General features: G+C 39.1%; 1 protein-coding gene and 1 long non-coding RNA gene across 4 annotated transcripts in view; one reads left to right on the top strand and one right to left on the bottom strand.

The window, feature by feature from the left end:
• Positions 1 to 6,710, bottom strand: part of LOC311608308 — a 34,215-nt gene extending 27,505 nt beyond the window's left edge. The window contains exons 1-2 of the long non-coding RNA XR_014782905.1: positions 6,649 to 6,710; positions 1,416 to 1,465 (exon numbers count right to left, since the gene is read on the bottom strand). This is a non-coding gene — a long non-coding RNA (uncharacterized lncRNA). The remainder of the gene's footprint in view (positions 1 to 1,415; positions 1,466 to 6,648) is intronic.
• The window catches only part of GHR (growth hormone receptor), a 233,514-nt gene that overhangs the window by 44,413 nt on the left and 166,413 nt on the right, over positions 1 to 22,688 (top strand). The gene's annotated exons all lie outside the window — the stretch shown is intronic.

Genomic DNA, 22,688 nt, shown 5'->3' with positions numbered 1-22,688 from the left:
GACTGATCAGATAGCAAACTGTCTGATTTTTTTTTTCATTTTTGGAAGTTGCTTACCTGCATCTCTGGTTTAGTCAGGTAATTAAGTTTTATTCCTTCTCAAGTCTCTGATGGGGTTGAAGACCAGATAGTTTAGTTTTACAATTAAGCTTAGTTGTTTAGTGAGTAAGTTATTTTTAAGTCTACATAGATGTTTTAAGCTGATAGATATGAGATATGATAGATATTGATTTACGTTCACAATTTTAGACTCACCAAGATAGGAAAAATGTTTTCTTCAAGGTTGCCAAATACAAATAGCCAAAACAGTACGTGTAGCATTTATATAATTTCTGATTGTTTCATGGTTCTTCTTGTTGTATGTAGTGTGCTGTATTTATGTGTAAAAATAAAATAAAATAAAAATGCAACATACTGAGGGGTGTTTTCTGTGGGAAGCTGCTGGCTTTCTATTTAGACAGAATTTTCTAGAATGAATCCCAGAGGAGCCATCACTAAAAGGATTCTGATTCTATTGGATATAAGGCAGTGTCTATGTATATAGAAGAAAGAGGGTTTTTTTCAAAATAACTAGCTAATGGGGAATTGTGAAGTAATGATTACAAATGCTGTCTGTAAACCTGTTTTCAATTTTCTCCTGATTCAGAAAAAAATCTTTGGAAAAATATATTTGGAATTAGTTAAATATTATTTTAGAGATACTTTTTGATAGCACAGTTTAAGAATATCCCTAAGAAAACAGAAAATATACATCTTATATGCATTCAAATTCAAGACATGAGACCCAAACACTCTGTTCCCTGGATAAAGGTTTTGGCATACAATGAGTAAGAATTACTTTCAAGAACAGATAAGCCTGCGAACATTCTTAAAGGGTGGGGGCAGCAATAAATTGTTTCAGAAATAGTTTAGATCCCCACGAGTAAAGTAAGGATAGGAATGTGCAATGGGAAATCAGAATTAATGCTAAAAGTAAAAGTTTATAGCACGTTGCAGCAATGTCATTATTTGGTACTATTAAGATAATGTGTAAATGGTGTTTTCATAGGGCTAAGTCTCCCAGCCGATGAGTGATGGAGGCGTTTTTTTCTCCTGGTTTCCATGACTGTGTAGGCAGAAAGCAGTTTCTGCTGCCAAGTGTGTCAGTAGATGTGGGAGGATAGGGGACTCTTTGTGATGAAAGAAAGCTTTTGCTTAGCATAAAGCCAGCTTGTGTTTAAAGTAGAGAAGAAATAAGATGTACCATGCTTACACAAAAACTACTGTTTTGAGAGCATTCTTTTAAAATTTGGCTATCAAGCAATTCTTTAAAATTACTTTCTACCTAAACATTTCAACACTCTACAAAAAATTTATAAATGGTCTCTATGTCTAAAAATTTTTTTATTTTGTTGTATAGATGGATAAGACACATACCTTCAGATAGGATGTTAGTGTCCATTGATGGATGATTTTTGTAGGACAATCTAGTATAGAAACATAGAAATGAACATAGAAAGTACATGCATTGTCTGTTTTGAACTCATCAGAGCAGCAGCAAATAAAGGACCATTGTAGTGTCTATTAGCCTGTATACACTTAGAGGAAAAGAGATGTTTTTTAAAGACTAATTTTAAGATAATGTTTAAACATTGATTGATTGATTTTGTGTGTATGTGTTTGTGATGGTATGCATGTGGAGATCAGAGGACAATCTGTAGCACTCGGTTCTCTCCTTCCATCTTGTGTTGTCTGGGGAACAAGCTCAGGTTCTTAGGCTGGACAGCAAGCACCTTTATCTACTGAGCCATCTTGCTGGCTGAAGAACTACTTTCATGTGCTTATGCCAACTTGCCAGTTTTTCACAAACAAACACACTAAATCTATTGCCTCACTCTCTCATTTGCCAAAACAAAGCATGTTATCATTAGCAAATAGCCTCGACTATAGGGTGCTGTGTACTTTCCATTAGTATCTGGCTTGAGGTAGAGCTAGTGACTTAGATGTCAGTTTTGGTTTTACATACTTAGCATAGGAAAATCATATTGGAGACTGATCTTGAAGTCTTAAAGGGTAGAAAGTGAGGTTAAAGTCTTCTGGGATTATCCCTCGTTTCAGCCAAGAAAAGATGCTTAGTAAATGACTGAAATAATGTTTATCCTATAGAAAAACATACGCTTAATTTTGCTTTTCATGACCAATCTTTCCATGTGTCCTACAACTAAACTCTTTTAGGAACATACAAAGGACAATAGGAGCTGATGAAAATACCAACACCAAGACTGAAACTAAAACTCTTTGACTTGTGGTACACTTCTTTTCCTCTTGCACTGTTGGCTATTAGATATAGTGGATGGTCATTTTCAGAAGGGAAGAAATAGGCCACAAGTTCCTAGCACATCCTTCTTGGCTTTAAACACTGGTAAGACATCTCCTAGGTCTTCTGTCTTAAGTTCTATAATATCTTTGAGCGTGTATTGATATATGTGAAAGTTACAGTATACAGAAGGCATGAAAGTGTGTCTTCCATGTAAATAACTCAGTAAATAAAATATGTTGCCATCCGAAGCATTCAGTCATAACTGTTTCCTGGAGATTAATATGTTTTTTTAAATGTTCAAGCCCAGTTTCTCACAAATATGAAGAAGCAAACTGTCTTGTAATATAATTTCTGTGTACAAAACAATCCTTAGTCAAGTTGATGACATCATCACCTACTTAAAATTTCAGCAGAGATTTTTTGAAATACTGAATCATCATTTCTCTTCATTGTCCTTTATAGATAAATAAACTGCAGTGAAGATGATTGTTAGTATTATAAAATGCATTTTTTCTTTCTGGTAAGACACTTGGCTGTCCCCGCCATAGATATTAAATGATTAGAATTAATTTCCAATTTGCCTCCTTTGATTGGTAGTGATGGAAGCTCCCACATTATGCTCACTTCTGAATATCTGCCACTTTTCTCAGACAATATACCAGTGTGTTAGAATGTTATCTCATTTGCCACATCTCTCCTTTAGGGGAAATAGATTGCTTGCGGGTAGTTGTTGCTTTTATAGGCAAGCAAGAAAAAAAAATCATTTGCTGTGGAACCCCCTAACAGCAGTTAGAAGGAAGGTGTACTCATGTCTTATCAGGTCACCTTATTAAAATAATAAATACTTATTGAATTTTCCAGACACCATGAATAGACAAGAGAGGTATCAATATTCATGTAATGGAAAATACACAGAAAAATATACTAGTAGATTGATTTGAGAATGACATTATGTAGCCAAAAAGTGAACATAAATTTTCCTTCCCACATGTAGCATTTTGAATTATTTGTTTGCTATGTTTTCCCACTAGATTATATGCCTCTCAACTGTTATCTCTTAGTTTACTAGATTATTAATATCTCTTGTCTCACTCACTCAAATATTTTCCTTTATCACATATATTTATTGATACATGTTACTCATCTGTTATTAGTTTACTTCTGCCCCAGGCCACATCCTTTATTTGTTTATTTTTAAAAATCAATTAGCAGTTCATCATTTCCATAACAGTGTGTGATCAAAAAAATATGCATGGGGGAAAAGTGGTGAGACACACAAGTATGATTCTAGGCATTTAGGAAGCTGAGTTGGAAAGCATCCTGCTTGACATATCCTATTGGAGAGGAAGAAGAGCAAGAAGATATGTGTGGTGGAGGCAAAGAAAAAAAGAAGATGAAGAAAAAGAGAGAAGGGAGAATAAAGAGAAAGTAATGCACTCAATCATAGGAATTAGTCCAACCCAGACATACAGGATCATAGTTCATATAGGCTTAATGGAGAGTTGGTCATTCAGCTAACAAAGGCTTGCACACACATCTTCAAGCTGTGAGGAGAACTTGCAGTAGAGGCATGAAAGCCATGGCTAGATGTGGTCTTGCATCTCTGTGCATCTGTTATGCAAAAGATAGTGGTGAATATTTCAGCTGTTGCCATTGATGAGTTTTGAGGCCACCAACAGAAGCTCATGTTGAACCTGTCTGTTCCCACTCTCCTTATACATGTGTCAAGTATGTTTCAGCCAATAGCATACCTATCACAGCCCTTGACAGCAATTTTGTCGGCTTAGGCACCTGCTGCAATTTTTCTCAAGTAGAATTAAGCCTTTGTGAATAACATTGTCTTTTGGAAAAGAAAAAGAAACAGTAAAAAGTCAATGATAGGAAGGATGAGGTGAAAACAGAAGAAAAGGAAAAAGAAGGAAAGGTAGATGTGTGTGGGGGGGTGACAAGAAAGGAAAAAACTCAGATGCTCCTTGAATCTGGCCCTCTGAGATTTATCCCTTGGTAACAGGTATTACAAACTGAGATGGTGCCAGGCTGCTCCAATGATTCATCTCCTCTCTTGTCAAGACCAGTTGAGGCAGTCCTGAGGAACCTCTATGCTTTGTGAAGAGGTACTTTATGTCAAAAGGAAAACCATAAGCACAGTAATAATTAGGCTTTGCAAGTAGAGAGAATTAGTTCTTGCTTAGTGAACAACCACAACAACTTAAGGTCAAAAGTATTGTCAGCTAATTCATTTAATAAGCTTCTTCATCATTTCTAAGGACTCGCTCCCTCTTTGCAGGCCATTAGCAAATTGGTCAAATTGCTCTCTTAATATGTTGCTGCAGAGCTAATGATAGAATGTGAAGAAGTTTAAAGCCTGGTGTCTCATATACATCTAGATTAAGCCTTAGCTCTGCAGCTCTGTTTGAGCCAAGGATCCCAAATAGAAGCCTATACACTGTGTCAGGGATCCTGAGTTCTAGAATTGGAACAACGTAATTTGGCCTGAAAATTTTGTGTCAAGTATGTTTCAGCCAATAGCATACCTATCACAGCCCTTGGAAGACAGCCTGGATTCAGAAAAAATGTTCACCCTAGAATGATTGAATACCAGCGTAGGAGTTGGATGTAGTATCCTACACTGCTTGTCCCAACACTCCTGCTGAGGCAGGAAGGTGATGAGGGCAGCCTGGGATATACAGTGAGATTAGACAGAGTAGGCAATGTCTCAACAGAAAATTATTTTACTCCTATCTGAAGCCCATCCTTTGAGTCTGGACATTGATCCTGTTGTGGGGCATATCACTTTTCAGTCTTCATTTATTCAATGAGTTCCCTTAAGCTTTATTAATTCCATCATCTTTCATTGTTTTTTTGTAAAACTCAGGCTCTGTGGCTCAGTATGAAGTAAGGCTGCAAATAAGCTTTCAGAAGATGGAAAGAGGTAATGCATTGGGCTTAGCATTCTCAGATTCAGTTTGAAGAATATAAGTCAATAGTCTTAGAACAGAGGTAGACTTATCTCCTAGAACTGTTAATCCATGTTTTTCAACTTGTAGATGGGATAGTTGAAATCCTCATTAGCTGCTCATCTAAGATTGCTCAGACAACAAATTTGAGAGCTAAGTGTGTGCCAAAAGAAAACAGTCTTAGGACCATGCTTTGAATATGATTTCATGAGGTCCTTTCCCCTGGTATGTGGCTAAATGTCCCATATTACCTTCCACTGGATATGTAGTTCATCCTCTGAACCTACGACAACTGAGCATGATTTTCTTTCTTCTTATACTTCCATGTGGCAGTGAGCAGGTGGTGACACACTGGCGAGGCCACAGAGGGCTTTGTGCTTTTGCTCTGAGTGTATTATCATGGCATAACGCAAAGGGAGTACCTTCAAGTTCTCGTAACAATTCTAGGTATTTTCTTTCTGGAACAAGGATAATATGCTCCCTTTCATTCTTTCTAAATTATTCCCCTAAGGTTTCAAATACCTGTCAAAGGTAGGAGAAACCATGTGTATGCTGATAAAATACTGGTAAGTGTAGAATACCCTCCTTGCCTTAATTTTAGCTCCTAGAATATTTCTACTTCTAAATTTTTAATCAGCTGTTATATAGAGAGTCTTCAAGCTTATGTACAGCCTTCATGTATCTAATACCCAGTTTAAATAGCTAACAACTCCTGGCCAACCCAGTGTCATTTCTGCCCCCACCCACTTGCCCACTCCCATACTGTTTTGAAGCAGATCCCCCACCCACTTGGCCACTCCCACACTGGTGTGAAGCAGATCCCCCACCCACTTGGCCACTCCCACACTGGTGGGAAGCAGATCCCCCACCCACTTGGCCACTCCCACACTGGTGTGAAGCAGATCCCCCACCCACTTGGTCACTCCCACACTGGTGTGAAGCAGATCCCCCACCCACTTGCCCACTCCCACACTGGTGTGAAGCAGATCCCCCACCCACTTGCCCACTCCCACACTGGTGTGAAGCAGATCCCCCACCCACTTGCCCACTCCCACACTGGTGTGAAGCAGATCCCCCACCCACTTGCCCACTCCCACACTGGTGTGAAGCAGATCCCCCACCCACTTGCCCACTCCCACACTGGTGTGAAGCAGATCCCCCACCCACTTGGCCACTCCCACACTGGTGTGAAGCAGATCCCCCACCCACTTGCCCACTCCCACACTGGTGTGAAGCAGATCCCCCACCCACTTGCCCACTCCCACACTGGTGTGAAGCAGATCCCCCACCCACTTGGTCACTCCCACACTGGTGTGAAGCAGATCCCCCACCCACTTGGCCACTCCCACACTGGTGTGAAGCAGATCCCCCACCCACTTGGCCACTCCCATACTGTTTTGAAGCAGATCCAGGCATCATTTCATTTCATTCATCATACTTCAATATAAGTTTCTGAAAGATAAACCATTTAAGTTATAGTCATAATATAATTCTGAAAACTTTACCATAAAACTATAAATTATTTAATATTCAGATACTGTTTAAGTTACAATTGTCTCATCAATGTCATAGTTTACTTTTTTATATTTTGTTTAAATAGGCTTCCAAATAATATCTGTGTGTTGCAAATGATTATGAATCTTTTCAGCTACTTTTAATCTACAGGTCAAATCCCTGTCCTCCTCCTCCTCTTCCTTCCCTCTCTCCCTCCCTCTCTCTTTTACGCTATCTCTGAAATTTATTTATTGAAGAAACTGAGTTAAGATCTTGGCAAATTACATACTGACTGGCGCTTGTAGATTGTTTCCACATGTGTGCTTTTGCATGTTTCTTCATGTCCTTGGTTTCTACAAATTGATAATTGTATCTAAAAGTTGCATTGGACAACTTTCTTGAGAAAATGACCAAACATATACTTATACACATCAGAGGGTGAAGTCCAACTATTGCTCTGAGGTCTCTGGTCTGGTCCAAGGCCAGCTTTGGGATGAGGAAGAAGACCCATGGCCTTGGGATAAGCTGCTGGTTGATCACAGAGTCTGGAGCCAGAATGTCTGTGCTCCATTCCTAGTCCTGTCACTTACTAGCTGCATAAACTCTGGGGAAGTTATTTGACATCTCTCAACTTCAGATATCTCATCTGTATCCTAGTCATGGGATTGTGAAGATCAAACGAATAGACATGTGTATACAATATGCCTAGAGCACTGCATAAAGTAAGCAACTTATGAGTCTTAGTGCTATTTGTGAAAGAAAAGTTAGACAGGAGTTCAAAGAAAGGGGAATCGTAAAAACCAGTCTATTTGTGAGAGCAAATGACACAGTCACAGAGGACCAAGTCCAGTTTTCCCAAAAGCCTTCTCATTCCTGATTGCCACCATTCGCTATGCCGTTAGCCTCTCCTATGGCACATTCCATGTGAGTTACTCATGGTCACAGCAACACTGGCACACAAGTAAATGAAGAAAGCAAAATGGGGATGCCAATGCCCAGCAACCTCAGAGCCAGACTTGAAGGTGTCTTGAGAGATCTGTTTTGGCACTAGGCCCTGCTCGGCTACTGGTCCTCCTTCTGTGTCTGCTTCTTATCCTGTTTTGCACTTGGAGTCAAAGATTGATATTCTTATCTGTGTTTCCCATATATTCCTAATACTTGCTGTCCTTAAAAGGAACCTTCTTGCTCTTGTCCACAGAGTATTCTACTTTATTTGAGCATATTTATCTCGAAGGGGAAAAAAACTTAAATCCAATTGTACTTTTACATTTCCTTACTTATTTCATTTTGCATTAACCCTGGATCACTTGACTCTGGCTGTTGATGGTGTTGATATGATTTTTGTCAGAATGTCTCTTTCTTCCATCCAATTCCTTTCTCACTGTTGAGTTTTTAGGCAAGACCTATAACTTAGCTTGTTTTACAGCAATGATTCCTGGTGAGAAAAGGTTACCTATTTTCAAATGTTTCTTGTTTGGTTTCACATAGTCCCAGTGTCATGGAAAGCAGTGACGATTTGAGGGCGTGCTATTTAGTGACACATAGCCCTTCTGGTGCATATTACCTTCATCTACTTATTCACTCCATACACAAGTGAGCAAAGGAAATGTAGACCCTGGTATGACGCTGTGGATAGTGAAGCCTAGAACACGTGCCATCTGACTAAACAGCTTCGCTGATCTCTCGTTCAAGGGGGAAGTTGCCAGTAGATTGGTTCAGTGTAGAAAGTAAATGAGCAAAAACCCACTGCCTTAAAAATGGGAAATAATAGAATTATTTAACTTTCTCTAAAAAGTGCAAAACACTAGAAAAAGATTACCTATTCCCAGGTGAGCAGACATGTAGACAGCAATTAAAGCAATATGCACGGCTTTAGATGATGAGAGAATGGCAGGTCTTTTGCTACCCCCATGCCTCTGGGACATGGACACACACAGTGGGTTAGTTTTCCCCGTCGTGTTGTACTTTCCCAGGAAGACAACGGTTGGGAAATCTTCTGGAGGTTAGTTTATCTCAGACATTGCTGCATTCCCTTCCAGGCATTGCCACACCTTCTCTCTGCTTTGCCTGGCGTGGCCCAACCTGCTGCTTACCTTGACCTACAGCTGCTGACGTTGAAGGGAATCTCTCCTAGGTCCCTAGGACCTTGTTTACTCAAGGACAAATCTGTGTCAATTGACATTAAGTAAAAAACCTCTCTCTATACAGGAGCCCGTTTTAGAAGTGTTATCCAGTACCAAGTAATTCTGGGTTGATTTTTCCCTTGAGTTGGAGATACAGTTGGAAGGGTAAATGAGGGAGGAGAAGGTAATGTATTTGCTGTTTGGACTGAATGACTTCCATCATCCAAAGGCAATTTCATATGCATGTGTCATTTAAATAATCCCCATTAAAACCCTGTATTGGGGGGGGCAGTTAATGCCATACTTTGTGGTACCAAGACTCAGAAAATAAATAAAATTCCCATAAAATATTACATTGTCATAAACAATGCCATGAGCTTCTAGCCTTTTGCTACCTAATTCATACAGTGTTAACCTATTCCTTATGCTCAAAAATATAGCTGCAGGAGATCCAGGCATCATGCCTTTAGGTAATGAGGTACAAGATACAGAGAAAAGGATTACAGTCCAGCCAGGTTTGTTTTCTTTCTTAGGTTCTTGGTACCTTCAGATGACACTCCACCAGCTCTTAGGATTTTTTTTTCCTAAAGAGACATGAAAAATTTTTGCAGTGTCTAGATCCATTGTCATCTCAATTTTTTTTAATAGATGTGTTCCATAGACATAAAACCAGGAGAGAATTGTCATTAAATAGGTCTCAGTTTAAAATGTCTAAAGTTTAAACTCTGGTCTTCAGATGAACTTGACAGAATAAAGATTCCAACACTATTTCTGGACATCCTGGGCATGAAACAGAGATCCAAAAAGTGAAATGATTTCCCTCTATGTCTACCGTCAAGTAAAGGGAACTCCGGCAAGGAGTGGAGTTGTCAAGTGCATCCTCAAGCAGATGTGAGGACAGGCAATGGTGCTCACTGTGTATTGGGTGTCTGCAGATCAGGGCAGCCATCTCTGTGGTAAGGGCACAGGAAGGCTGTGTGGAACTACTGGATCCCATTGGCTTGGCAGAGACAAAGGGCCATGTGCTGAAGCTCAAGCTGGAAAAGAAAGTATCTGGCACTCACCAGATGACGGCTGTTCACTCAGCAAAATCTTTTCTCTTCCAGTTCCCCACAAGCTACGGGCCTGAGCGATGCTTGCTTTGCCATAAAAAGCAAAACGAAACAGTGATGCCTTTAAAATGTAAATGCTTGTGTATGCAGTTTTCCTCTTGATAGAGAAATGCTCCAATGAGAGCCGCTATCAGCCACTGACACCAAGAGCAAAGTTATGTTTCTCTCTTTTTTTTTTCCTTTTTCTTTTTTTCTTTTTCTCTGCCAGGCATGGAACCACAAGAGAACAGTGTGTCCTACAAAACAGCTTGCACAGGAAAACAGAATCCACCCTGTTGGTCACCTGAGGAATCAGGCAACTGAAGGGAGCTAAACTAGTTTTCTGTTCATCTGCATAAGGGAGGAAACTTGGTTACTGCAGCATGAGTAAACTATTCATAAGGAGGGGAAGAAGGTGGTTTTTACATGAAAAACTAGAAGTGTGCTACACACAGGTCACAGCTGGAAAGACCCCAGTGTCTGCCACTTCACATAAAGGTGTGAGCTGAGCCGGTCTAGAGAAACTGCTGTTACCTGGAATGCCACATCCACCCTGGCCCCTTTTCATGGAAGCCAGACATGTGGAATTTCATGAGAACAACCCACAAGTTTTGTTTCATTAGTGTTGACAACCCTGGATGCCACTAGCTCATCTGGCTCCTTTGTCCAAATTAGAAAACAGCATCCCTTTCTTCATGCCGATCTCATAGCTGTGCAAATCAAAGGAAAGCCAGCATTAAGCTCTCATTCACCAAAAACTGTGTAGGCTACCCAGGTTTACAGGGTCACCTCCAAAATTACTACTGGCTCATGAGGCAAACAAAACCTATCTGTGAATTACGCCCAGCCCTAACATTTTGCAGCCTTTGTAGCTGTGGTTAAAACAAAGTTCTAGGGCTAGATCACCTGGCATTAAACCAGAACCCTGCCATTTATACAAAAAAAATTTCTCTTCCTCAAGTCATTTCTGTTTGTATCAGGATAAACATAAACTTGAACCTACTTCATACAGTTCTTATGAGAACATAATTAAACAGTTATGAAAAAGAACCATTCAGATTATAACATAAAGTTATAACATTTAGTAAGTGTTGGACAATGTCAAAATAATGTGAAAGGCTAATTTTACACACTCTTTGGCTTATCACTGAGAGTCAAAGTTTTGATAAGCAGTTCTAAGCATGCAGAATGGATGCAAGAACTCAGGCCTTCATAGCTTTTTACTCTTGGGAGTATGTTGTAATTCACCCTGCGGTGACTTTGGGAAGGCAAGGAATTCAAAACAGAAAGTATCATTTACCCCTGACCTACTAAGGCAACAAGAACCTCGGTAAAAATAAATGCTGTACGTGAACGTGCTTCTCCTTGCACAGGTGACTAGCTGACACCTGGCTTAGTTAGTGTTCTATTGCTGTGAAAAGACCCCATGATGATGGCAACTCCTATAAAGAAAAACACTTACCTGGGGCTGGCTCGCAGTTTCAGAGGTTTAGTTCATTATCGTCATGGTAGAAAGCATGGCAGTGTGTAGGTAGACAGTGGTGGAAAGGAGCTGAGAGTTCTGCATCTTGATCCAAAGGCAAGAGAAGGAGACTGCCCCCACTAGGTTTACCTTGAGCATAAAAGACCTCAAAATCACCTTCACATTGGCACACTTCCTCCAGCAAGGCCACACCTACTCCAACAAGGCCAAATCTCCTAATCGTGCCACCCCCTATGGGCCAAGCATTCAAACACATAAGTCTATGGGTTCCTATTCAAAGCACCACCACAGCCTTTACAATGACTTCTTAAAGCCATTACGAGATTAAGCTCAGTATCATGTGTTATAAAAGGCAAAGGTATGTGGCTTATATTTTAGAATAACTTACAGTGAAAGCATTACAAAGTGTTGGGGTTCAATATGGAAAGTATTCCATTATTTGACTTTATCTTCACAGCTGGGTCTCAGAGACAATTCTCTGTCTTTAAGAACTGTCACAGCTGCTTTTACATCTGAGATGTATCAGACTCTACATAAAAGACTGGTTCTTAGCCCCAAGTCTACACTGGAAGGAGGGAGCTGGGTGCCAACTGTAGTGAAATATGTCTCTAGCTCCAAGGATTTGGAAATGAAATGAGCCTGAATCCAGTAGCTTTGCTCTGCTAAACCCAATAATGTCTACATGTTTTATGTTTTTAAGGTGTAGTCTATCAGATTTACTAATAAAACATGTTGAGAAAAAGATATCCAGAGAAAATTTAGCTCTCTTGTATTTAAATAAGGACTTTCCTCTCATTTTGTTAATGTAGAAGCTTCACACAAATATTTATTAAGTCATAAGTGTACGTTCATAGGGTCCATCTGATGTGAAAAGACAGTAGTAACCCCTAAACTATTTTATTTATGTAACATGATCTTGGCCTGACCATCACCAATCTAAAGCTTCTCTTTCTAGACCAGGTTTTCTTAGTCTTTGTATTACTGATATATAGGGCCAGACATTTCTTTGTTGTGAAGAATGTTACTGTCCTGAGAAGTACTTAGTGGTGTCCTTGGTCCCTAATGACTGGGTGACAACCCTCCTTCCACCCTTTGCATTCAGAAAAATTGTGTGCCAAGATTATCTTCCAGGGGAATAAAAGAGGCTGAAATTGGTTCCTACTCTCTTCCCCCAGAGATAAAAGATATGCTAAAGATGGGAAATTTACACAAACTAAAACCATCTACAAGCCAAAATGCAAAAGTATAAGACCACAGTCACTACGTTTAGCAAGTGGATGTTTCTACAAAACATTCTAGCAACTTCTCCGCAGGTTGACTGCTTTCAAACAAACCAGAAGACTGGATCATCATGTAGACCACCTACCTTTTGCATGTTTGTTCAGACTTCTAGACATAGTACTGTTTGTCCTTCTGCACTTACATAAAATCTCAACAGGCAAGAATCAATGGTTCTGAAAGCAGAAGAGTAGGCATGGTGGTGCATCCGTATAATCCAAGCGCTCAGAAACTGAAGTGGGGCCATCCTGAGCTTAGGTACAGCCTGGACTACAAAGTGAGACTCTTATATCAAGGTGTGGACATCAGAGATCTTCATGTTCGTGTCTTCATTTTAAAGGGTGAGATCCTGAGGTCCAGTAAATAGAGTCTGCAGCACAAATATCTCTTATAAGCCTCAGTCATTCAAGGCATAGCCTCAGATTTTCAAAAAATATGGAATATACAATTTTTATTGAATAAAATGTTTAAAATTACACTCTTATGATAAATTTCAAAATCCAAGGAATAAATAAGACAGAGAAATGCAAAATAAAAACATTCTTCCAATTGAACATGCAAAAGTTAAAAAAAACATCAATTTGTCTTTTGCTTTGGCACCAAGAAATACACATTTGTTTCTTCTTTATAGCATATGATTGCATAGTATCAGCCAGTTTTGGGTGATTGATTTCCACCCATTTTACCTAATCACAGTTATGGATTTTGTCTACTGAATAAATTATTATTAAGACGTTGAAGAATAATGGTTTGAAATCGCTCACTTTTCCTTCCTACTTTTGTGCAATATTGTGATCTTCATATAGTTTGTAATCACAAATAGGGTCACGTGACTGGCTCTAACCCTCTGGTGCAAGGTGACCATCCCTGTATTCATGGAGGAAATCACTAACTCCACATCTAAAATCTATAGCATATGTGTGTGCACTTGTGCCCCTCCCCAGTGTGCAGTGGTGTGTGTGTGTGTGTATGTGTGTGTGTGTGTGTGTGTGTGTGTGTGTGTGTGTGTGTTCATGTGCATGGTATGTCATTTGCTCCATGTAATTCCTGATCTAAACAAAGAAGAATAAAGCAGAGATCATCAAGCTCACACAGTAGTGAAGCAGGGAATGAGACCATCACTGAGAGAATGGTGGAACATGTTTTACTGGTGTGTCCAAATTTTGATTATACGTGTACATTGCAGCCTGTTGCTTGCTGCATGCCGCAGGCCTTTTCTTTGGGGGCGGGGGAGGTTTTCGAGACAAGGTTTCTCTTTGTAGCCCTGGCTGTTCTGGACTTTCTTTGTAGACCAGGCTAGCCTCAAACTCACAGAGATCTGCCTGCCTCTGCCTCCCAAGTGCTGGGATTTAATTTGTGATTGTCAGAGTTAGACGGTTATGGAGATTATGTTTTTACTATCATATCCCAAATCTCTCCCAATGCTTAATTTTCTGTGCGATATGAAGAAAACTCCCTACTGTGATTTGGTATAAATGTTATTGAAAGACCAGGAAAAGCCTTTGACCTTGTTTTGGGCTGAAAATGAATGATCTCATTCAGAAATGGATACAGTGCCAAGATATGGGATGTGCTATTGAAATAAGCACATGGCTTGCTTAAAAACAAAGCAGAGCAAAGCTTGCCTAAGGGGTGGAGTGGCAACCTGTGCTAGCTAACTGCGGTAAGAATGGGTTGAAAGAGATGTGGTGTTTTATCTGAAGACACAGCAGAGCACGCTGGCACCTTTTGACAAGAATGTAAAATGAAGAATTCCTTTTGACACTTTCTGTGCATTTAACAATTATTAAGAAAGATTCTACTGTTGTAGGTGAAAAGCTCCACAAAGATTAGATGTCTTCTCTTATACTTCATGATTGGATATATATATATATATATATATGATAAATGCTGGGAGGAAATCAAAATATGGCACAGGGGTAATGTGTATAGGGAGTAGGTAAAGGGGTTGGAAGAAGGAGTTAGTATGTTAGAATAGTTAGGGTATGCCTCTCTAATAAGGAAGCATTATACTCAGAGAATTAAAAAGAAGTGTTTTGTGGATATCTGGAGAAAAACATCAGAAATTAGTCTATGTGTTCCCACAGAAAATTTGCTAGCGTACAAAGCAACAGGCTTTTATGTGCTTAGAATGAAAAGGAGTGGGATAAAAGGCAGGGTGGGGACTTGGGAAGACATGAAGGAAGTTTTACATGAGTGCACTGAGCCCAGGGCTGCCAATGCTGATTGGACAAACCTTAGAGTTAGATTCTGTATCTGCAAACCTCATCTATGATTTTGTAAGAATAAGACACAGAGCCTTGACAAACATCAGTAGGCAGAATTTTAGTCAGATGTGCTGACCATGAAAGTGTCTATTGGAACTTCCCTTCAAAGGTTAATGAAATTAGCAAAGTTCTGCTTGGATTGCCTAGGCCACATGGTACTGTGGATTTGGGTTGGGAGGAGGAGCTGGATGATGTCTGAGGGTAGGCACTGGTCCAGGTCACCAGACTGCATGCCCAGTTTCCATGGGAAGTGAGCTTGCAGAGAGAAGATACAAAGCAGTTAGAGATAAAAGTCAGAAAAGGAGACTATGTGTGATATCCCATGTTATTCAGACTCCATTGCTTTCATATCACAATAGGACTTCACAATCCTAGTCTTCAGTATAAGCAATTTGTTCTTTCTAACACTGAGCAATTTTGCTGGCTGAGACAAGGATGCCGTATACCTTAGACAAAGGACCTTTCCAGGAAAGGCTTTTAGAATTTCTTACCTTTTTTTCCTTTTATTGAAAATAGATTTTTCCTCACATATTTCATGATCACTGTTTCCCCTTCTTCTACTCCTCCAAGCTCCTCCCCACCTCCCTTCTTATCCAGAGCCCCCCTTTCTGACTCTAATTAGAAAATAAACAGGCTTTTAGAGGACAATAATAAATGAATATATATAACATAATATAAGATAAAACAAAAACTAATATTTAAGAATTGGACAAAAACAAAACAAAAACAAAGGATTAGAGCCCAAGAGAAGGTACAAGAATCAAAGTCCCACTAGCTCACATACTCAGAAACCATAAAAACACTAAAATGGAAATATATATATATAAAGAAAAATATAAATAAAATAAAATTAAACTAATAAGATAATTTAATTTAAAAAGGAAGAGTGCCTTTTTTTTTTTTAGACAAAGAACTTTCAAAGACTCCATTTGAGTTCATTTTCTTTTGGCCGTTTACTGCTGGGCATGAGGCCTACTCTTAACAGTACTTTGCTTCCCCGGTAAGAGTGTCTTGCAGGAAACTAAACTTTTCATTTGCAAGCATTTATCAATTGGTTATCAACTGCTTCTGGGTTAGGGATGAGGGAATGTTTCCACTTCTCCTTTCAGCTCTAGGACACTAACTGGTGCACACCCATGCAGGTCCTGTGCATGCTGTGCATGCTGCCTCAGTCTCTGTGAGTTCATATGTGTATGGACCCTGCTGGTTTAGAGAGCTTTGCTATTTTGGTGTCCTCCATCCCCTCTGCCTCTCATACCCTTTCCACCTCCTCTTCCTGGAGGTTCCATGAACCCTGAAAGGAAAGGCATTTAATGAAGATACTCTGTTTAGAGCTAAGTAATCCAAGGTGTCACACTCTCTTCATAATGCCTGTCTGTGAGTCTCTGTATTTCTTCCCATTTGCTGCAGCTCGTGATGGCTGAGCAAGGCACTGATCTCTGAGTAGAGCAGAATGCCACTAGGAGCCATTTTATTGCTATATTCTTGTTTCTTAGAACAGTAGTATTTGACATTACCCTAGGTCTTTGGGCTATCTAATCTCAGGTTCCTGGTCACTCAAGCAATATCAGGTATGGGTTTCATCTCAAGTTGTCCTTCAGTCAAGTCTGATATCATTGGTTACTCCACCACCTTTGAGTCACCATTCACTAGCATAGCTTATAGGTGGAACACCATTGTACGTTGAAGGGTTTGTGGCTGGGTTGGTATTTACATTTCTCATTTTGTAGCATGCAGAGTACCTTCCTGTACCAAAAATGCTAGAACATAAAGATGAAGGCTCTATAGAAGCATAAGCTCCACTTCTCTATGGTCAGTGAGTTGTGTGGGTATTATCTTCAGCAATAGGCCTTACCATCCATCGCCTTGTGGAGAGCAACCTACAGTCTTGGAAACAGCCTGGATGGTTTGGGGGTTCCAATGGAACCCTCTTTGTCATTTGGAACAGATTAATTAGATGTAACCCAATCTTAGTACTGGAAACTTCATTTGGTAACAAGAGATGTCCAGGTGGGATTCTGTCTCCCCATTCTTAGTGATTTCATTTAAATTGCCTTCATATATAAAGATATTTTAAGAAGCTTCTACTGTAATAGGTTTCCATACTATCCCTCAAATAGCCCTTAATTTTTAACTCTCCCCAAATTCCCTCCCTTGTGCTGCTCTTTCCTCCCCTTCTCTGCTAATTCTCTCATTCAAGTCATTGAAGAAAATATTAGAAGGTGGAAAGATCTCAAATGCTTATGGATCAGTAGGATTAATATAGGAAAAATGACCATCCTGACAAAAGAAACCTAGAGATTCAATGCAATCTCCAACAAAGTTTTAACACAATTCTTCACAGATCTTGAAAGGACAATCTTTGGCTTCATATAAACATGTTCACACACACACACACACACACACACACACACACACACACACACATACACACACACATGTTTAGTTTTTGTCTGATTGCCATGTCTATTGGTGAAAGTAGGGTATTTAATTTTTTCACTATCAGAGTGTGAGAGTCAGTATGTGATTTAAGCTGTAGTAGTGTTTCTTTTATGAACTTGAATGCCCTTGTGTTTGGTGTATTGATGTTAAAAACTGAAATACCCTCTTGATAATATTTTTCTTTTGGTGAGTATTTAGTATTTTTCCTTTTCTCTTTTGATTAGTTTTTATTTAAAGTCCATTTTGTTAGATATTAAACCGTCTGCACCAGTTTGCTTCTTACATCCACTTTCTTGGAATATCTTTGTCCATCATTTTCTCCGAGGTGTTGTCTATCCTTGATGTTGATATATGTTTCTTGGATGCTGCAGAAGAATGGATCCTATTTTCACATCCATCCTGTTAGTCTGTGTCTTTTTGTTAGGGAATTGAGACCACTGGTGTTGAAAGATATCAATGATACCTATATATTGTGTTGTTGCTGATGCTGCTGCAGCTGCTGCTGGTAGTGGTGGTGCTGGTGATGGTGCTGGTGCTTGTGTGTGTGTATGTGTATGTGAGAGAGAGAGACAGAGAGGGATGGAGAGAAAGAGAGAGATGGGGGGGGGAGAGAGGTTCCCTTCTTTTGATTTTGGTTTGTAGGCTTGGAATTGTTTATCTCTTGTGTTTTCTTGGGTATTATTAACCTCTTTGTGTTGGAGTTTTCCTTTTAGCGTCTTCTGTAGGCTGGATTTATAGATAGATAATTGCTTAAATTTGATTTTAGTTATTGAATGTCTTATTCTCTTCATATATGGTGATTGAAATTTTCACTGGGCATAGTAATCTTGGATGGCATTTGTGGCCTCTTAGAATCTGTAGAACATCTATCTGTCCAGGTCCTTCTGGCTTTTAGAATCTCCATCGAGAAGTCAGATGTCATTGTAATAGATACACCTTTACATGTTACTTGGTATTTTTCCCTTGAAACTTTTAATAGTCTTTCTTTGTCCTGTACAATTGATATTTTGATTATTCTGTGCCAAGGGAAATTTGTTTTCTAGTCTACCCTATTTTGTGTTCTATAAGCTTCTTGTACTTTAATAGTGATCTCCTTCTTTAGACTAGGGAAATTTTCTTCTGTGATTTTGTTGAAAATATTTTATGTGCCTTTGACTGGGTTTCTTCCTCTATTCCCATTCTTCTTAGACCTGGTATTTTCATAGTTTCCCAGATTTCCTGGGAATTTTGTTCCAATGTCTTTAGATTTAACATTTTCTTTGACACATGTATCTATTTTTCTGTCATGTCTTCATTGCCTGAGATTCTGCCTTCCATCTCCTTTATTCTGTTGGGTGACATTTGCCTCTGAGGTTCCTGATTGATTTCCTAAATTTTTCTTTTTCAGATTTCCTTCAGCTTGCATTTTTAATTGATTCTATTTTCATTATAAATGGTATCTTTGTTATCTCAAGGAGGTTTCTTTTCTCTTTAAATGTTGAAAGAGAATGGCAGTATGAGCTAGAACTACTCCTTTTAGCTAAGGCATGTTCCAGATTTTTGAATATTTAACTTTAAAACCAAGTCACATGTCCCAGTTGGAAGCACTTTCTCTGTTTCAAGGGCAGATTTTACCTACCAACCTCTCAGGCTTTCCTTGCCTTGAGGGCATTAAGCATGCATGTTGGGAGTTGTCAGACATTAGACAAAGTTGGGCTGGCATGGGACCAGCAGAGAATATGCTGGAAGTCTACTTCTTGGAGTTATGGAAAATTCTGATCAAGCCCAATCTTGGACTGTTGAATCAGGAATGATAAAACAAGCAAGAAAACATGTCCAAGTAAAGGGCATAGTCCATGTACAAGTCTTTACTTGAATGATTTTGTGCATGTTTTACTTGATTTGGTGTTTATTCCTTTGTTATTTTATTTGTAATTTATAACTTTCTTTTTAAAAGTGCTATAGATTATATATTTGGCAAACAGTTTTTATCATCTACAGAGTTCTAAGCTTTATATTCTGCATGTTTTAAAAAATAGGTAGCATTGTACTTGGAATTCTGGTATTCATGGGTTTTGTTTAAAAATAAAAGAAAGTGAGAGGAAGGAAAAGAAAAAGAATACCTAGCCATTCAAAATAAAAAATTAAGTTAGATAAAGATTCACAGCAGGACATTAGAATCATACAGTCTTAGGCTACAGGTTGCTCTCAGATTTTTAACCCAGAGTGTCTTTGTAAGATCACCAAACCAATTTAATTTAATAAATAGTTGTCAGGTCTTAGATTTGACCAACAGTCTTTTAGCTTTGGTCAGCCAACTTATCACATTATCCATGTCAATCACTTGTAAAAATAAAGGGAAGTACTCAGTATTTTGGAACAAAATCTTTAGGATGAAAGCTTCACAATACACTTTCTTATAATGGTAATAGAATTGATTGCAATAAAACCCCCACATTTACTGAGGACTTGTTTTGGAGCTAAGAGCTATGATGGGCTCTTCATATTCTTGTATTATTCACTGCATAGCATACTGGGGGAAGCAAATAACCTTGTCCTATTAATCAGATTGTAAATGTGTACTTTTCTGGTCTAATGTATTTTACATCAGAATGCAATCTGCAACTTATAAGTGCATTAAATATGGATTTTTTCTTTCTCAATATCCATTTCTAAGATGTTGCATTTTTCAACTGATTGTCTCCTTGAAGCAAAAAGAATGATTTTTTTAAAGATGGCAAAACTGAGGCTCAAGATAAAGGGACTAACAGAAGCACATTTGAATTTTGCTTCGTAAAACAATTCCCTGCTCTACTCTACCTCTTGGGAGCAAAAACTAAAAAAAAAGTGTTGCTAACATTCAGGTTTTATTTCCCTTCACTTAGATCTCCTATGTATTAAGTGTTAGTAAAAATATGTTACTGTTGCTAGACTTTATATACTGTATATCTTATAAATAAATAATTACATGTGTGTGTGTATGTGTGTTTAATATTACTACCTTTTTGAAGTTGACTAGTGACTTTGCAATCTTATCTTTAGGAAAAAAAGCCTATTGAATCCATAGATCTATAAAAAGGAACTTGACCTAAATACACCTGGATGATAGCAGAATTTTCCCTAGACTTTCAGGATCTTAAAAGTCTGAGCCCTTACAAGGAAATAGGGTTGTAATTATTAACAGTTGATTATGAAGCCGATTCATTGAAAATTAACTGCAGTATTCTTTGACCCCGGTGTTTATAACCAAAGTGCTATTCTTGGATAAATATAAGATTGTACTACTAATCTTATGACATTTAGCACAAATTACACATCAAACTGGCCACTTGTTACTATTGAAAACTTCTGTAGTATATTAAAATTACTTCATTTTGTATGTTTCTTTCTACAGCATGGAATTTTGAGTCTTTTTATAGGTCAGAGAGAGATTTCCAAGCAAGCTGATGACTAGCACAGTAATTGTCCATAGCATCAAGGCAGCCCTTTCCCCAAACTGATTCCAGTTTCAAGTTCACTCAGAAAACATTGCTAGCCTTGTAGATAACGTTTGACTCAGGAAGTGAAACTTTTATTGTAAAGAGCTATTTACATTCTGTCTATGACATTCAGTTGCCTATTTATCAATGCTTTAGTGAGAAATGTGTATTACAAATCCACCCAGTTTAATTGAGGGAAGCTACGGGCATGTCGTGTAGGCTTGGCACTTGACTTTCTTCCTCAGTGGTCCTCTGATCAAGCAGCTTCGGCATGGAGATGCAGCTGTAAAATTAGATGTCACAGAATTTGAAGTGGCCAAAGTCTTGCCAAAAAACCAAAATTCAACCTGGAAGCCTCCAGAGACTTTAATGAAGGGAGAGATAGAGAAGGATGGGTGTGACTGAAGTCATCAGCAAGGAAAGTGTAGGCTCGTGGTCCCTGTGGGTACTATGCTCAGGCTCGTAGAGCTATGGTCACGCCTGAGCCTGAAGGTACTGTGGGAGGAAATGGCATTCCTGTAGCACTGGCAAGTGAGAGCCGTGGCAGAGGCTTCCTGTCAGAAGCTGAAGTTCTGAAGCGAATCAGGCTCTTCTAGAATGCAGAAGAATGGGAGACATCCTTGACTTCCCTCTGAACCGCCTTCTGATCGTCATTGTTAAAATCAAATAGAAAGTGAGTCAGAAAATGTTTGGAGATTGTGTCCACGGCACATCACTAAACTTCTTGACTATAGAGCTGGGTATAGGGCCAACCAGGAAAGAAATAGCCCAGATTAGAAATGCTATTTTAAAACTCATATGAGAAAGGGAGAGGAGGTGGGCAGGGGGAGGGGGTATGTTTAAAGAATTAAGAGCTCTGACCTCATTTGATCTTGGATTAACGTCTACTTTCTGATATCTTCTTCCAACTATACTGTACGAATCTGAGAGCAGCCAAGAGAATTGCTGGTCAACTCAGCCTGCCTCAGCCTTAGTTCTAAGTTCTGTATTTGAGTGTGGAGCCAGGCTCCCATTTCTGCCCAGTGCAAAATATCCAAAGAGGGCAAAAGGTAACAAATAAAAGTTAATGAGACTTCACCAGAAAGTGCTATAGCTGGAAATGGAGTGTTGTTTGGTAAGGAAATCTGTCATAGGCATATGCATTAAAATAATTTACAAATGTTTTCACAGCTGTGCAATGATGTTTTGACCAACATATCTGCTGAACCCTGTAAGCTTCATTTGCAAGCCTGACTGATACAATGTTTTGTTTTGTTTTTAATGAATGGTAAGACCCAAGAGAGGGTAGATTGTCCTATTGGTATGGTTACTATACATTCTACTAATTTCCCAAAGGAAAGGGGAAAAGGAGAGAGAGAGAGAGAGAGAGAGAGAGAGAGAGGGAGGGAGGGAGGGAGGGAGGGAGGGAGGGAGGGAGAGAGAGAGAGAGAGAGAGAGAGAGAGAGAGAGAGAGAGAGAGAGAGAGAGAGAGAGAGAGAGAGAGAGAGAGAGAGAGAGAGAGCTATATATAATTGGGACCTGGAGAGATGTTTCAGCCTTTAAGAGCCCCTGCTGTTCTTTCAAAGAGTTGGACTTTGGTTCTCAGTACCCACCTAACTCCAGCTCCAGAAAATGCAATACCCTCCTCTGGCCTCTAGGGGCACCCTTATACATATGCACATGCATACAGGCAAACATACTTAGACATAAAAAAATAAATCTTTAAGAAGAAGAAAAAATACCACCATGTTATAAAATTTGCATCTTTTAATGGCATTTACTATACAAAATTAATTGAAGCCAATATTGGTTATCTCT

Source organism: Acomys minous (assembly GCF_964271855.1).
Source record: "Acomys minous genome assembly, chromosome: 11".
Lineage (NCBI taxonomy): Eukaryota > Metazoa > Chordata > Mammalia > Rodentia > Muridae > Acomys > Acomys minous.
The sequence above is the reverse complement of the archived record's forward strand: the minus strand, read 5'-3'. Positions and strand labels throughout refer to the sequence as shown.